The sequence below is a fragment of the Anomaloglossus baeobatrachus genome, chromosome 3, assembly GCF_048569485.1.
Source record: "Anomaloglossus baeobatrachus isolate aAnoBae1 chromosome 3, aAnoBae1.hap1, whole genome shotgun sequence".
Taxonomy (NCBI): Eukaryota; Metazoa; Chordata; class Amphibia; order Anura; family Aromobatidae; genus Anomaloglossus; species Anomaloglossus baeobatrachus.
The window spans coordinates 24,143,815-24,159,496 of NC_134355.1; positions in this window are offsets into that span (position 1 = coordinate 24,143,815).

Consider the following 15,682-nt stretch of genomic DNA (forward strand, 5'->3'; position numbering starts at 1 on the left):
CCCCAGTGTCAGTGTCATTATCCTGTACCCCCAGTGTCAGTGTCATTATCCTGTACCCCCAGTGTCAGCGTCATTATCCTGTACCTCCAGTGTCAGCGTCATTATCCTGTACCCCCAGTGTCAGCGTCATTATCCTGTACCCCCAGTGTCAGCGTCATTATCCTGTACCCCCAGTGTCAGCGTCATTATCCTGTACCCCCAGTGTCAGCGTCATTATCCTGTACCCCCAGTGTCAGCGTCATTATCCTGTACCCCCAGTGTCAGCGTCATTATCCTGTACCCCCAGTGTCAGCGTCATTATCATGTACCCCCAGTGTCAGCGTCATTATCCTGTACCCCCAGTGTCAGCGTCATTATCCTGTACCCCCAGTGTCAGCGTCATTATCCTGTACCCCCAGTGTCAGCGTCATTATCCTGTACCCCCAGTGTCAGCGTCATTATCCTGTACCCCCAGTGTCAGTGTCATTATCCTGTACCCCCAGTGTCAGCGTCATTATCCTGTACCTCCAGTGTCAGCGTCATTATCCTGTACCCCCAGTGTCAGTGTCATTAGACTGTACCCTCAGTGTCAGCGTCATTATCCTGTACCCCCAGTGTCAGTGTCATTAGACTGTACCCCCAGTGTCAGTGTCATTAGACTGTACCCCCAGTGTCAGCGTCATTATCCTGTACCCCGAGTGTCAGTGTCATTATCCTGTACCCCCAGTGTCAGTGTCATCCTGTACCCCCAGGTTTCATTATCCTGTACCCCCAGTGTGAGTGTCATTATCTTGTACCCCGAGTGTCATTATCCTGTACCCTGAGCGTCAACGTCATTATTCTGTACCCCAGGTGTCATTATCCTGTACCCCGAGTGTCAGCGTCATTATCCTGTACCCCCAGTGTCATTATCTTGTACCCCGAGAGTCAGTGTCATTATCCGGTACCCCGAGTGGCAGTGTTATTATCCTGTACCCCCAGTGTCAGTGTCATTATCCTGTACCCCAAGTGTCATTATCCTGCACCTCGAGTGTCAGTGTCATTATCTTGTACCCCAAGTGTCAGCGTCATTATCCTGTACTCCGAGTGTCATTATCCTGTATCCCGAGTGTCAGTGTCATTATCACGTACCCCCAGTGTCAGTGGCATTATCTTGTACCCCGAGCGTCAGTGTCATTATCCTGTACCCCCAGTGTCAGTGTTATTATCCTGTACCCCCAGTGTCAGTGTCATTATCCTGTACCCCCAGTGTCAGTGTCATTATCCTGTACCCCCAGTGTCAGTGTCATTATCCTGTACCCCCAGTGTCAGTGTCATTATCCTGTACCCCCAGTGTCAGTGTCATTATCCTGTACCCCCAGTGTCAGTGTCATTATCCTGTACCCCCAGTGTCAGTGTCATTATCCTGTACCCCCCAGTGTCAGTGTCATTATCCTGTACCCCCAGTGTCAGTGTCATTATCCTGTACCCCCAGTGTCAGTGTCATTATCCTGTACCCCCAGTGTCATTATCCTGTACCCCCAGTGTCAGTGTCATTATCCTGTACCCCCAGTGTCAGTGTCATTATCCTGTACCCCCAGTGTCAGTGTCATTATCCTGTACCCCCAGTGTCAGTGTCATTATCCTGTACCCCCAGTGTCAGTGTCATTATCCTGTACCCCCAGTGTCAGTGTCATTATCCTGTACCCCCCAGTGTCAGTGTCATTATCCTGTACCCCCAGTGTCAGTGTCATTATCCTGTACCCCCAGTGTCAGTGTCATTATCCTGTACCCCCAGTGTCATTATCCTGTACCCCCCAGTGTCAGTGTCATTATCCTGTACCCCCAGTGTCAGTGTCATTATCCTGTACCCCCAGTGTCAGTGTTATTATCCTGTACCCCCAGTGTCAGTGTCATTATCCTGTACCCCCAGTGTCAGTGTAATTATCCTGTTCACCAATCAGGAGCAGACATATCATTGGTGCAACCTTTGCAACCGTACCGGGGGCCAAGCAATAAGGGGGTCCCTTTCTCCTCTAAAACAGGTGTAATTGTGCATTATGAGTAGCTATTGGGCTGCAAAGGGCCCATATATTGTCCTTGCCCAGACGCCCTCTGTGTCCGTGTTCACCAGTGTCCCCAGCAGTAGTGTCTGTTGCCTCCGCCGCTGTGCGGTGATTATCTCCAGCTTTGGCAGGATCCGGGCTGCTCTCTCCTGAAATGTGATTGTGCTCCAAGTAATTAAAAGCCCTGAAAATATTATAGCTTCGCTTAGCAACCGTGATCTAATTTCAGAGCATATTTGAGACTTTATCTCATTAAATCTATTAATCACAAGAAATCTATTAAACCATAGCAACCAGTTTATGAAGGGACACCAGGCCTACAACTCAGGGAGCCCGAAAATCCTCCTGCACTAAATCCCTGCCAGCGATCGTGGCACCGAGACTACGCGCAGATCAGGGGTTTTTTGTCGCTGATTCTAAATCTGCCCTTATTTTTCTTCCGTCAGATCTAGTTAATAAGATGTGATATACCCTATGTGCATGCGACCCATTGAACACTAGGACCGATGTCTACTACACATGATTATTTTTGCCTTTTTGGTTATTAAAGCAAATTTATACATGTAGATTTCTTTTATTTATGAAGAATTTGCATCACATAATAAGAATTAAACAAATATAAAGAGTTGTGATTGATACGCTGTTCATGTACCGAGAATCCTCGCAAACGCAGCACTTTAAATATTTAAATCAATCAATCAATTCAAGCAATCTGAATACACCAACAGTAATCCGCCATCATGTGGGGATCCCTGTGTCCTCGGTATCTTTCTTCTATATTTCTTAGATCTTGGTGGGATTGTTCACACGTCTCTTCACTTATTAGGTCATCAAGGTTTTCTGGTAAACGATCCAAGTGGCTTTGGAGATAATGCACCTTGACATTCATGGTACAATGAAGGTGACGGACAGAAGATAGCTTTCTACTAGTTCAGTGTAATTATCTGCTTTCGTTCCGAAGAAAATTCTGTACAACCATAGTGAAAGAGGACCAAGCATCTGCCTCATGTACAACCATAGTGAAAGAGGACCAAGCAACTGCCTCATGTACAACCATAGTGCAAGAGGACCAAGCATCTGCCTCATGTACAACCATAGTGAAAGAGGACCAAGCATCTGCCTCATGTACAACCATAGTGAAAGAGGACCAAGCATCTGCCTCATGTACAACCATAGTGAAAGAGGACCAAGCATCTGCCTCATGTATAACCATAGTGAAAGAAGACCATGCATCTGCCTCAGCATCATGCAATGAATTTTTGAAGTGGGATCTTTCATGAGTCCTCTCATATGAGGACCATCGAAAATAACCGCCTTTAGTTTCTCCATGGTCAGCTCTGGAAATGTTCTGCAGCTGTTGTCAAAGCATCTTCTCTCTTTGTGTGAGAAACTGTACATTATCTTATGTAGAGTTGCTAAAAAAAAATAAATAATGACCTATTCTGATTCAGAGGACTGAATATACCTAACATCAAACCTAATACTCAAGGCACCCCAAATACTTTTTCAATTGTTCCCCAGTGATCTATCTATCTTTCTATTATCTGTCTGTCTGATTGTTTATCCATCCATCTGTCTACTATGTATCTCCCGATCTCTCTCTATATGTCATATCTATCTATCTATCTATCTATCTATCTAGCTAGAAGTCTGGAGTGGGCAAAAGGAGTCTGGAGGAGGAACACAGTGGGGTCTGGGAGAGGACAGAGGGGTCTGGAATAGAACAGAGGTGTCTGAAGGACGACAGAAGAGTCTTGAGGAAGACAGAAGAGTCTGGAAGAAGTGTATATAGGAGGACAGAGGGGTCTAGAAGAGAAAAGAGGGGTCTGGCAGTGGCTTTCTCATAGAGAACACAGGATCCCAGGTGAGTATTCCTATTGTCATGATCCAGGCCGGCTTTTCCCTGCTGTGGTTTCATCCAGTTCTGGCCTGGTCATGTCAGGGGTTAACTTCCCCTGCCTCGTTCTGCCTTGCAGCTTGTATACTGGTTCTGATGAGTGTTCCCGATCTGTCCTGCCTCCCTGCTACTATGTCCTGACTTGTACCCTCCCCCGTTCGTCTGTCTGTCCCGGTCCCTGACTTCCCGCTCCTGTCTGTTGTTTGTGTTTCCCTCTCCATACCTGATCTCCCGGCTTCCGACTCGGTTCTGTTTTCTGACTTGATTTTGATCCTCCCTTTGCAGTTGTGCCACCCCTGCAGCGGTCGAACCGCTCGGATCCGGGGGTGGTGATTACTCGAGACTCAAGGGTCTCCGGACCCGGGGGCTAGGTGCCACACTCAAATGAAGAAGGGGGTATTTACAGGGGAGGTATATATAGTTCATGACGCCGCCCATGGTGTACGGTAATTGAGGGTACCGCCGCTGCCGTTGGGAGTACCCGGGGTGATGGAGTGGGGCAGCTAGATGACGTTACCCTCCTCGGGTAGGGGAAGGCCCCGGGACTCTGGATGATTGAATGGGGTGCTGTACAGGGTCAGCGCAGGCTCGCTGGTTGCAGGCGTTAAACAGGTACTCACTCAGCAGTAAAGCAGACGCTGACACCAGGGTAAACCAAGTCTCTGACTGCCACTGTCTCCTGAGGGGAGCTCGTCCGGGTCCCGTCCCCTGCAGCATTGCCTCCTGGCACAGAATTTAGAGTGTCCTTTGTGGCCACTCTAAATTGTGGTGATGCGGGGACGCAGTGCAGGGGTCAGTCGGGTACTCACTCAGCAATGAAGCAGACGCTGACAACAGGGTAAACAATGTCTCTGGGTGCCGTTGCCTCTCGAGGGGAGCTCGTCCGGGTCCCGTCCCCTGCAGCACTGCCTGGTGGTCCGTAACCTGCCACAAAAGTTTAGATTGTCCATTGTGGCCCGGTAGCTTGGAGCTTTCAGGGCCCCGCTCCCCACTATGCCTAAGTGAAGGAGCCTACTCTCAGGAGCTCACGCTTGAGATTTCAGTAGGCCGCTTTTTGGAAAGCCCTATTCCCTCGTTGCGCTAGTGCCCCCGATCTCTGAGCTTCATGGGAACAGTCCATAGAGGTCCTGTTCTCTGCAGGTTAATTGCCGGGTTGCCTGAAGCTTCTCCCCGACCTAGGGTCCGTGTAACCCGTCGTGCCTTCAGTCCCGGAGCGGTGATTAGGCCCAGGCTGCTGACCGTCCTCCAAGACAGGTCCCAGGCACCTAGCCTAGTCTCCGACTCTTCTAGGTGCAGACCACCGTCTGTGACCTAGTCTGCTTCTCCCCTTGGAGCTACAACTCCCAGCTTCCTTAGAGCTCCTCACCGCTCGAGGGCTACCACTCAACTGACTTGACACTTCCCACCTCCCTGCCTGACCCCTAGGTGGGTGGCTCTATTCCAGCTTATACAGCCCCCTGTGTGTCTGACAGGTGTGGTGCAAGGTGTATCTAGGATCTGTGAATGCTGGTGGAGGCAGCACTGCAGGATGGAGACCCAGAACCAAGGGGGGTTGAATCCTGCACGCGGAGAGAAAGATTGTGCAGAACCCTGTGACGACCTGACTAGTCCAGGGCACCACACAGTGACTTGACTTTTCTGGCTAGACCCTGACTGTTTGACTACTCTAGTGCCCCCTGGTGGTTCCCCTGTTAACTGCCTGCTGAATTTACTCTGCTGTATTTCAGCTGCCTTTCTGTTACAGTGTGACTTTGTCTCTCCTTCCCTACTCTGCTGCCACCTAGTGGGGAATACGCTGTACTACGTCTTACTAGTCCTTTGTACAGCGTGACACCTATGAATGGAGAAGATAACAGTCATTAGGATTAGAGAACACTCCAATCAAAGCTAGTTAATGCTTTAAATGCTACAGCATTTACGTGGTTAGGCCATATTTCCAACTTCTCTGTAGAGTCACGAAATCTGCCGAGCCGGCCACAACTGCCTTTCCTTTTCAGGGAGGTGGGAAATGTGGAGTGGAGAGGCGATGAATGGGTGTGGAGTGACGTTGGTTTGGAAAAAGGGTGTGACTATGGCCCAATTTACAAGTGGTACACAAAATAATAATCCTCCTGGGTGATGACAAGTATGTGTTCTGAAGACAGAATGGGGCTCCGACAGTCACCCCATTGTTCCCTCTTTGGAGCAATATTAGAATTCAATAACCTAAATATGGTGTCTGACGTGTGCAGATGCCTGTAAAGTTTTCTTTATTGTTTTTTTTTTTTTTTTTTTAATTTCTCCTTGCTGTCTCTGAATGCTTCCATAAAATGACAGCAAACATACATTTTGGAAATGGTGTTTATATTACAAACTTCAAATGTATAACTTATGAATGATAAAATGTCAGAATGCAGTCACCACTAGAGGGAGCTCAGGAGCTTACTGCGTACAGATTGTACATCACAATAACGGAGAGCTCCCCCTAGTGGTGTATGTGGACAGCTCTCCTGTTATCATTTAGGTACTATGTATGTTCAGAGAGGGAAACCAATTTTCATGTTTTCTGGAAATTCTCAATGACTGTTACCACGACACATTACCTAAAAATTCACAAAACCTGTTCTATCACACATACTAGACTCATGTTTGCTGTGCTCTTATTTCCTGGCCTCTGTACAAGTCATTTATGATTCTTTTTCACATATCTGATTGGACAAATCTCTTTTTCAACTTTTACTTTCCTGTATTTAGTCTATAGTTCCTATGCAAAGCAAAGAGAATCTATGGTAACAGGCTACAAACACAGTGTAGTCCAATCCCTAAGTCATAGTTTCTTCAGTGCCCTCTTTCTTGGTTACATCTTCCTTAAAACATTTGTCTTCTTTCAGCCACCACCAGAGGGAGCTCAGGAGCTTCCTGTATAGAGAGCTTATATTGAACCCAATAATATCATGGTGTGCAGTGAGCTCCCTCTAGTGGTGTCTGCAAGAAGCTCAAATTTTAGCATTTAATGGTAATGTATGTTCACTGAGGGAACCATTCTTCATGCTTTAGTTCAATTCTCAAAAATTGGTGCATTAACTTAGAAATTCACAAAACACGATCTACCCAGGACACTGTCTTCTTTAGCCTCTGAGTTGCACTGTGTATTACCAGCTACACAATGAGCTAACTGAGAACCTGTCAGTTCACTATGGCGGTCTGATGGGCAGTTTGTAACTCTTTTATCTGCCTTTTTCTGAGCTCCTCTCTGCTGATTTATGACCACAAACCACATCAAGGCTGAATGTGCCGGGAACCATAGAGCTTGTGAAAGTCAAAATTTAATGAGACCTTATTGCAAAATTGATTCTTAGCCCCATATACATTAATTTAAGTAAAAATCTTACAGCACAAAGGTGAACAATCCCCCTTTGCACAAATGTTTTTTCTCAACTTTTATGTCAAATAAAAAAATGCTATTCACAATTTCCTGATTTGTGTGTACAGTTCTAAAGTAAATCTGGGAGTCTCCACGGTAACAGACTACAAACAAACCCATCGTAGTCAGATCCCTGACTCGCATGTGACGCCCTGGGCAAGCCAGGGGTCACAGGTCACAACATCACATGCACCCCCACATTCCCTGCAGGTACACCAAGCTAACCCAAAATCCTTGTTGCCTTCCTCCAGGGGCTGGTGTCCACACCAGGGGGTGGGCCAGGCGGTTGGCTCCGCCCACCGAGGAGTTCACAGCCCTGGAGGCGGGAGAACCAGGAGATGAGTTTAGGAGGAGGAAGTAGAAGGAGTAAACAGTGAGAGTAGAGACAGTGGAAAGTGACAGTTAAGCAAGCCTGAAGTTGGTCCGGGTGTGTGCCCCGGACTGAGACAGCAAGGTCAGCAGACGGCGGTGATAGTCTGCAGGGGGACTGCTTGGAGGTTGCTGGAAGGACCGCGGACGGGTGGTGACCCGGCGGTACCGGAGCAGTATACGAAGAACAGTCAGCACCAGGGCAGGGGCCTTTCGGATCCCGGCAAGGCTGGGAGTCGCCATAATTTGCCAAATCCGTCAGTGAAGGGGACCTCTGTCTCCTAACAACCAAGTCCCGATTGAAGGCAACAGTCCGACCGTTGAGGGGAGACACCGCCACCGCCAAGGCACCAGTTTCCCAGGGCCAGCGCCTGCGGACAAGAGAGGGGCTCTTCCGGCCCATATCCAAGCCGGGGAGCGGTTAACCGGTGGGGACCCATCGCTACCAAGAGACTTTACATAGGTGCAGGGAAGAGACCGTCACCGCTAACTGCAGGGAACCGCAGCACCGTAACCGTCCGAGGGACCCGTCCAACCAGCCGTTTGTTTACCGAGAACTGTGTCGTGTTTACTGGCTGAGTGAGTACCTCCGTGCCGTGCGGCACAGCGCTGCGCCTGCGCCCCTGCACCTCCACAGGCCCCATACCCGCCTGTCCACCATACCAACCCCATCACTGGGCCCCGGGAGCATCAAAACCCCTACCCACGGAGGGGCAAATCAACAACTGGCTGCTCCATACCATCACTCCCGGGCTCCCCAGAAAGAGCAGCGGTAGTGTCCACTTAATCACCACAACCGTGGGTGGCGTCACGGACAATAAACTATCCCAAAACCCAATCCCCTTTCACTCACGGGCGAGGAGCGCCGCTCGAGTCCCCGGGATCCGGCCCATCGCTCGAGCCACCGAGCAGCAGCAGGCCGCAGCAGCCGCGGCAGCCGGACCTGAGCAGAGGGAGAGCGCGGCGTCCCCTCCTCCGCCCGCGACACGCACTTCCTACAATACCGTGCTTTTTGGTTACCCCCTTTCTTAATAATCCTGAAAATGATTTGTATCTGCAAAAAAGGTACTGGCTGCTATAAAGATGTTATATAACACAGTATATATGTGCCGCCCCTGCAGCGGATCGAACCGCTCGAATCCGGGGGTGGTGATTACTCGTGGCTCGAGAGTCTCTGGACCCGGGGGCTAGGGGACACACTCAAATGGAAAAGGGAGTATTTACAGGGGATTTGGTATAGTTTGTGATCCCACCCGTGGTGTACAGTAATTGGGAGTACCGCCGCTGCCATTGGGAGTACTCGGGGTGATGGAGTGGGGCAGCTAGATGACATTACCCTCCACGGGTAGGGGTAGGCCCTGGGACTCTGGATGGTGATGCGGGGACACAGTACAGGGGTCAGTCGGGTACTCACTCAGCAATGAAGCAGACACTGACAACAGGGTAAACCAAGTCTCTGACTGCCGTTGCCTCTCGAGGGGAGCTCGTCCGTGTCCCGTCCCCTGCAGCACTGCCTGGTGGTCCGTAACCTGCCTCCTGGCACAAAAGTTTAGATTGTCCGTTATGGCCCGGTAGCTTGGAGCTTTCGGGGCCCCGCTCCCCACTATGCCTAAGTGAAGGAGCCTACTCTCAGGGGCTCACGCTTGGGATTTCAGTGGGCCGCTTGCTTGGAAAGCCCTATCCCCCTCGTTGCGCTTGTGCCCCCGATCTCTAAGCTTGGTGGGAACAATCCATATAGATCCTGTCCTCCGCAGGTTAATTGCCGGGTCGCCTGAAGCTTCTCCCTGACCTAGGGTCAGTGTACCCCAACATGCCTTCGGTCCCGGACCGGTGATAGAGCCAGGCTTCTGACCGTCCTCCTTGACGGGTTCCAGGCACCTAGCCTTAATCCCCTGCGACCGGCGGTCTGACTCCTCTAGGTCCAGACCACCGTCTGCGACCTAGTTTACTTCTCCCCTGGGAGCTCCAACTCCCAGCTTCCTCAGAGCTCCTCACAGCTTGAGGGGCACTTCTTAACTGACCTTGACACCTCCCACCTCCCTGCCTGACCCCTAGGTGGGCGGCCCTATTCCTGCTTAAGCAGCACTGGTGTGCCTGACAGGTGTGGTGCAGGGTCTATCTAAGATTTGTGAATGCTGGTGGAGGTGTGACGCCCTGGGCAAGCCAGGGGTCACAGGTCATGACACCACCACACCCTACACCCCGGATAGGTACACCAAACTTCACAAAAATCCTTGTTGCCTTCCTCCAGGGGCTGATGTCCACACCAGGGGGTGGGCCAGGCGGTTGGCTCCGCCCACCGAGGAGTTCACAGCCCTGGAGGCGGGAAAACCAGGCAGATCAGTTTAGGGAGAGTGTGAAGTAGGAGTGAAGTGGTAGAGGAGCAAGAGAGAGGAGTTAAGGTGGAAGAGAAAGTGACAGTTGAGGAGGCCTGAAGTTGGTCCGGGTGTGTGCCCCGGACTGAGAACAGCAAGGTTAGCAGACGGCGGTGACCGTCTGCAGGAGAGGCTGCTTGGAGGTTGCCGAAAGGACCGTGGTGGGCCCGGCAGTACCGGAGCGGTATACGAAGAGAAGCCAGCACCATTGGCAGGGGCCTTTCGGATCCCGGCAAGGCTAGGAGTCGCCGTGAACTGTGTCCCCGTCTCAGGCTGAGTGAGTACCACAGTGCCGTGAGGCACAGCGCTGCCCCCGCGTCCCTGCACCCCACCAAGCCCTGCACTGGCCCCGCCATCCCTCATCACCCACCTCATCACTGGGCCCCGGGACAACTACCCCCTACCCACGGAGGGGAGAACCAACAACTTTGCTGCTCCCTGTCACCGCTCCCGGGATCCCCATACAGAGCAGCGGTGGTGTCCACACAATCACCACAACCGTGGGTGGCGTCACGGACAATAAATAATCCCAAAAACCAATCCCTTTTCACTCACGGGCGAGGAGCGCCGCTCGAGTCCCCGGGATCCGGCCCATCGCTCGAGCCACCGAGCAGCAGCAGGCCGCAGCGGCAGCCGGACCCGAGCAGTGGGAGAGCGCAGCGTCCCCTCCTCTGCCCGCGACAGAGGCAGCACTGCAGGATGGAGACCCAGAACCATGGGGGGTTGAGTCCTGCACGGGGAGGGCAGATTGTGCAGAACCCTGTGACGACCCGAATAGTCCAGGGCGTCACATATACAGTATATGCCCTGTATGGAGGTCTGAATGGTAACTTGAGCTTTGTTGATGACTACTGTAGAAATCGTCTTGAGTAATGGAGAGTCCGGGAGTGTTTGTCTTGCAGAATACACATACACGTTTGTATAGGACATGTGCAGACGCCATTTCAATCACAGCCTCAGGCGACCGAATAGCGAGGCACAGGTGTGAACCTGAGGGTGAGAGAAATCACATACAATGTCGTCATGCATCGCCCATAGCAGGCATGCCGAAGATGTCAGCTTCTGGCCCCTATGCGGCTATAGAAGAGGATGCCGCGCGTCGTGGGAGTGCGAGAAGGTGAGAATCTTTTTTTCTTCCTTTAAATATGTTAGAGAACAGCAGCGGAATGGGGAATATTAGATAGGCACAGAAGGGGGACATTATTACTGATAGGGGCCCAGAATGAGGTGCATTATACCTGGAAAGGGCCTACGATAGGGCAAACTATACCAGAAATGGGCCCGAAATGGGGAACATTATGCCAGGATGGGGGACAATATTACTGGAAAGGGCCCAGGTTTGGGAATATTATACTAGGATACAAGACAATATTATTAGAAGAGGCCTAGGATGCGGAACATTATAACTGGAAAGGACCCAGGTTTGGGGACATTATACCAGGATGCAGGACAATATAAAATGGATACAGCCGCACACTAAATGCCATCAATGTATAAGGGAATATTACTGGAAGAGGCCCAGGATTGGGAACATTATTACTGGAAAGGGCCCAGGTTTGTGGACATCATACCGTGATGCGGGACAATATTACTGGAAGAGGCCCAGGATTGGGAACATTATTACTGGAAAGGGCCCAGGTTTGTGGACATCATACCGTGATGCGGGACAATATTACTGGAAGAGGCCTAGGATGGGGAACATTATTACTGGAAAGGGCCCAGGTTTGGGGACATTATACCGGGATGCGGGACAATATTACTGGAAGAGGCCTAGGATGGGGAACATTATTACTGGAAAGGGCCCAGGTTTGAGGACATTATACCAGGATTGTGGGACAATAATACTGGAAGAGGCCTAGGATGGGGAACATTATTACTGGAAAGGGCCCAGGTTTGGGGACATTATACCGGGATGCGGGACAATATTACTGGAAGAGGCCTAGGATGGGGAACATTATTACTGGAAAGGGCCCAGGTTTAAGGACATTATACCAGGATTGCGGGACAATAATACTGGAAGAGGCCTAGGATGGGGAACATTATTACTGGAAAGGGCCCAGGTTTGGGGACATTATACCGGGATGCGGGACAATATTACTGGAATACGCCTAGGATGGGGAACATTATTACTGGAAAGGGCCCAGGTTTGAGGACATTATACCAGGATTGCGGAACAATAATACTGGAAGAGGCCCAGGATGGGGAACATTATTACTGGAAAGGGCCCAGGTTGGGGATATTATACCAGGATGTGGGACAATATTACTGGAAGAGGCCCAGGATGGAGAATATTATTACTGGAAGGCAAATGGAAGGGGATATTGTACCAGGATCGGGACAGTATACCGAGAAGGGGCCCAGAATGTTGGAATTATTACTGGAAGGAGCCTAGAATTGGGTTCATTATACCTGGAAATGGACCAGGATGGGGGATATAATATCAGGAAGGTGCACAGTATAAGGGACATTATACCAGCATGGGGGACAATTATTTTAAGAAGCCCAGGATGGGGGTCATTATACCAGGAAGGGACCCAGGATGGAGGACATATATTACTGGAAGGGGCCAGCATGGGCACATTACACAAGATGGGGGGCATTGTTCCACATTATCAGGTAGGAGCCCAGGATGAGGGACATATATTACTCGATCGTGCCAGCATGTGCACATAACAAAATATGGGGGGGCATTATAGCAGGAAGGGGCCAATGATGGGGACATGTATTACTAGAAGGGGTATAGCATGGTGTATATTACACCAGAGAGTTACCCAGGATGTTGTAAATTATTACTACAAGGGGAACAGGATGTTGGACATTATTACTACAAGGTACCCAGGATGGGGGACATTATTACCAGAAAGGGCCCAGTATGGAGGACTTTATACCAGGAAGAGGCCCAGGACATTAGTGACATTAGCACAGGATGGCAGACATTTTTACATTATGGGGAGGGAGAGGGGGGGGGCAACATGTATGTCTTTATAGAATTTAGAACGCTACTAGGGCCCATACATCTCAGAAACATGCAGATTTGGACCCAGACCCAAATTTTACACCATCTGAATCTAGTTAGGCCAGTGTGTAACATCATTATTATATATTTTTCTGTGGATTATCCCTGCATTGTGACATTGTTATAGCACCCGAAAACCTGCAGCTTGTCTTATAAAACTACAGCTCATTTATAAGCTGACAATTTAAAGGGAATGTCCTCCTTTGGGCACAATTTTTGCTTTTTACTTAAAGACAACCCAGTTGGTCTACAGTAAAATGGCGCCATCATTGCTGTGGGTGGTGCATGCACAGTCGTCTCTTAAAGAGATGAGAACTCAATCTGCCACAGCAATGACAGTGCCCGCACAAGAGGAGGCAGGTCACGGAAAAACAGTGAAATGTCAATCAAAGACCGGAAGCAGGCCGAGAGGCCGGAGAATCACAGACAGGGAGGAGAAGACCCAGTGCGCAGTCCGTCCCTGGGCACCGCAATCTAATCAGCAGAAATCTTCAACTGCTGATTAAAGAACCATAAAGTGGATTTCTTCACCAAAGGTATCAATATAATCTGTATAACAGCGCTAGTACTGCCATGTTTTACCTCACATTACAAATGAATGCTAACAGGTTCCCTTTAAATGCATGTATTTGGGACTCAAAATAATTATGCAATTGAGTTTCATGAAACATTCTGCATTTTTTTGGCTTTTACTGACTTTTTTCCAATGCACATATATTTATCGATCAGCTGAGAGGGACCCCGAGAAGAGATTGACAAGCTTTTTTAGCATTTAAAGGGAACCTGTCACCAGTTTTTTGCCCTATAAGCTGCGGCCACCACCAGTGAGCTCTTATATACAGCATTCTAACATGCTGTATATAAGAGCCCAGACCGCTGTTTAGAACATAAAAAAACACTTTATAATACTCACCTAAACCGGTCGCTGCGGTGGATGTGGGTCAAATGGACGTTCTCGTCCTCCGGTGCCGGCGCCGCCTCTTTCGGCCATCTTTGTCGCCGCCTCGGTCATCCTTCTGAAGCCTGGGTGCATGGAGCGTCCGACGTCATACACACTCACCAGCATTCAGGTCCTGAGCAGGGCAGATTAAAGTATTGTAGTGCACATGTGTCGCGGGCGGAGGAGGGGACGCTGCGCTCTCCCACTGCTCGGGTCCGGCCGCTGCTGCTGCTGCTCGGTGGTGGGTCGAGCGGTGGGCCGGATCCCGGGGACTCGAGCGGCGTTCCTCACCCGTGAGTGAAAAGGGTGGGGATTGATTGTGGGGATTTGATATTGTCCGTGGCGCCACCCACAGTTGTGGTGATTTTGGTGACACCACCGCTGCTCTGGACGGGGATCCCGGGAGCGATGACAGGGAGCAGCCTGGATGATAGTTCTCCCCTCCGTGGGAAGGGGGTTGGTTGTCCCGGGGCCCGGTGATGGGGTAGGGATGGATTGCAGGCGGGTTACGGGGCCTGGCGAGGTGCAGGGTCGCGGGGGCAGCGCTGTGCCGCACGGCACGGTGGTACTCATTCAGCCAATGATGTACACAGAGTCTCCGGTAAAACAAACGGCTGGATGGACGGGTCCCACAGAAGGCTGCGGTGTTTCTCCTCCCGGCAGGTTGATGGTGACTGCCTTTCCCTGCACCTGTGTAGTGTGTACGGTTCCGATGGGTTCCCACCGGTAACCCGCTTCCCAGCTTGAAGGTTGCTGAAGGAGCCCCTTTTGCCCGCAGGCTCTGGCCCTGGGAACTTTAGCCTTGGCGGTGACTGTGTTTCCCTCTCTCGGTTGGACGGTTGCCTTCTGTCGGGACTTGGCTGTTGGGAAACCCAGGAGGTTCCCTTCGCTAATGGATTTGACAAATTCACGGCGACTCCTAGCCTTGTCGGGGTCCGTAAGCCCCTGCCGGATGGTGCTGGCTTCTCTTTGCGTACCGGTCCGGTACCGCCGGGCCACCGCCCGTCCACGGTCCATACGGCTAGCTCCAATAGGCCTCTCCTGCAGACAGTCACCACCGTCTGCCAACCTTGCTGATCCGTCCAGACTACACACCCGGACCACTTCTCTCTGCTCCTCTACCACTTTCCTTCCTCTCACTTTCACTTCCAAAACTCAACTCCTTCCTTTTCCCGCCTCCAGGACTGTGAACTCCTCGGTGGGCGGGACCAACCGCCTGGCCCACCCCCTGGTGTGGACATCAGCCCCTGGAGGAAGGCAACAAGGGTTTTTGTCTGACTTCGGTGTGCCTGAATGGGAGTATGGGGTGTGTTGGTGTAGTGCTTGTGACGTCCTGGCTTGCCCAGGGCGCCACACATGCACGGGACCGGTGAGTGTGTATGAAGTAGCCGCGTCACGCACACAGGCTTCAGAAGGAGGACGAAGATGGCCGAAAGAGCCGGCGCTGCCACCGAAAAACGGAGACACCCATCTGAGCCACATCTGTTGAGGATAAGAATTGAGTATCCAAAAATACTCAATTCAGCCATTTCATAGACTCAGGTATATAGTTTAGTAGATGTAAACTAACGCACATATTTATGCATGTCTTTGTTCTTTTTACTAATAGGTATATTGCATATTCAGTGTATTTTCCTTAAACACAGTATATATCAGCA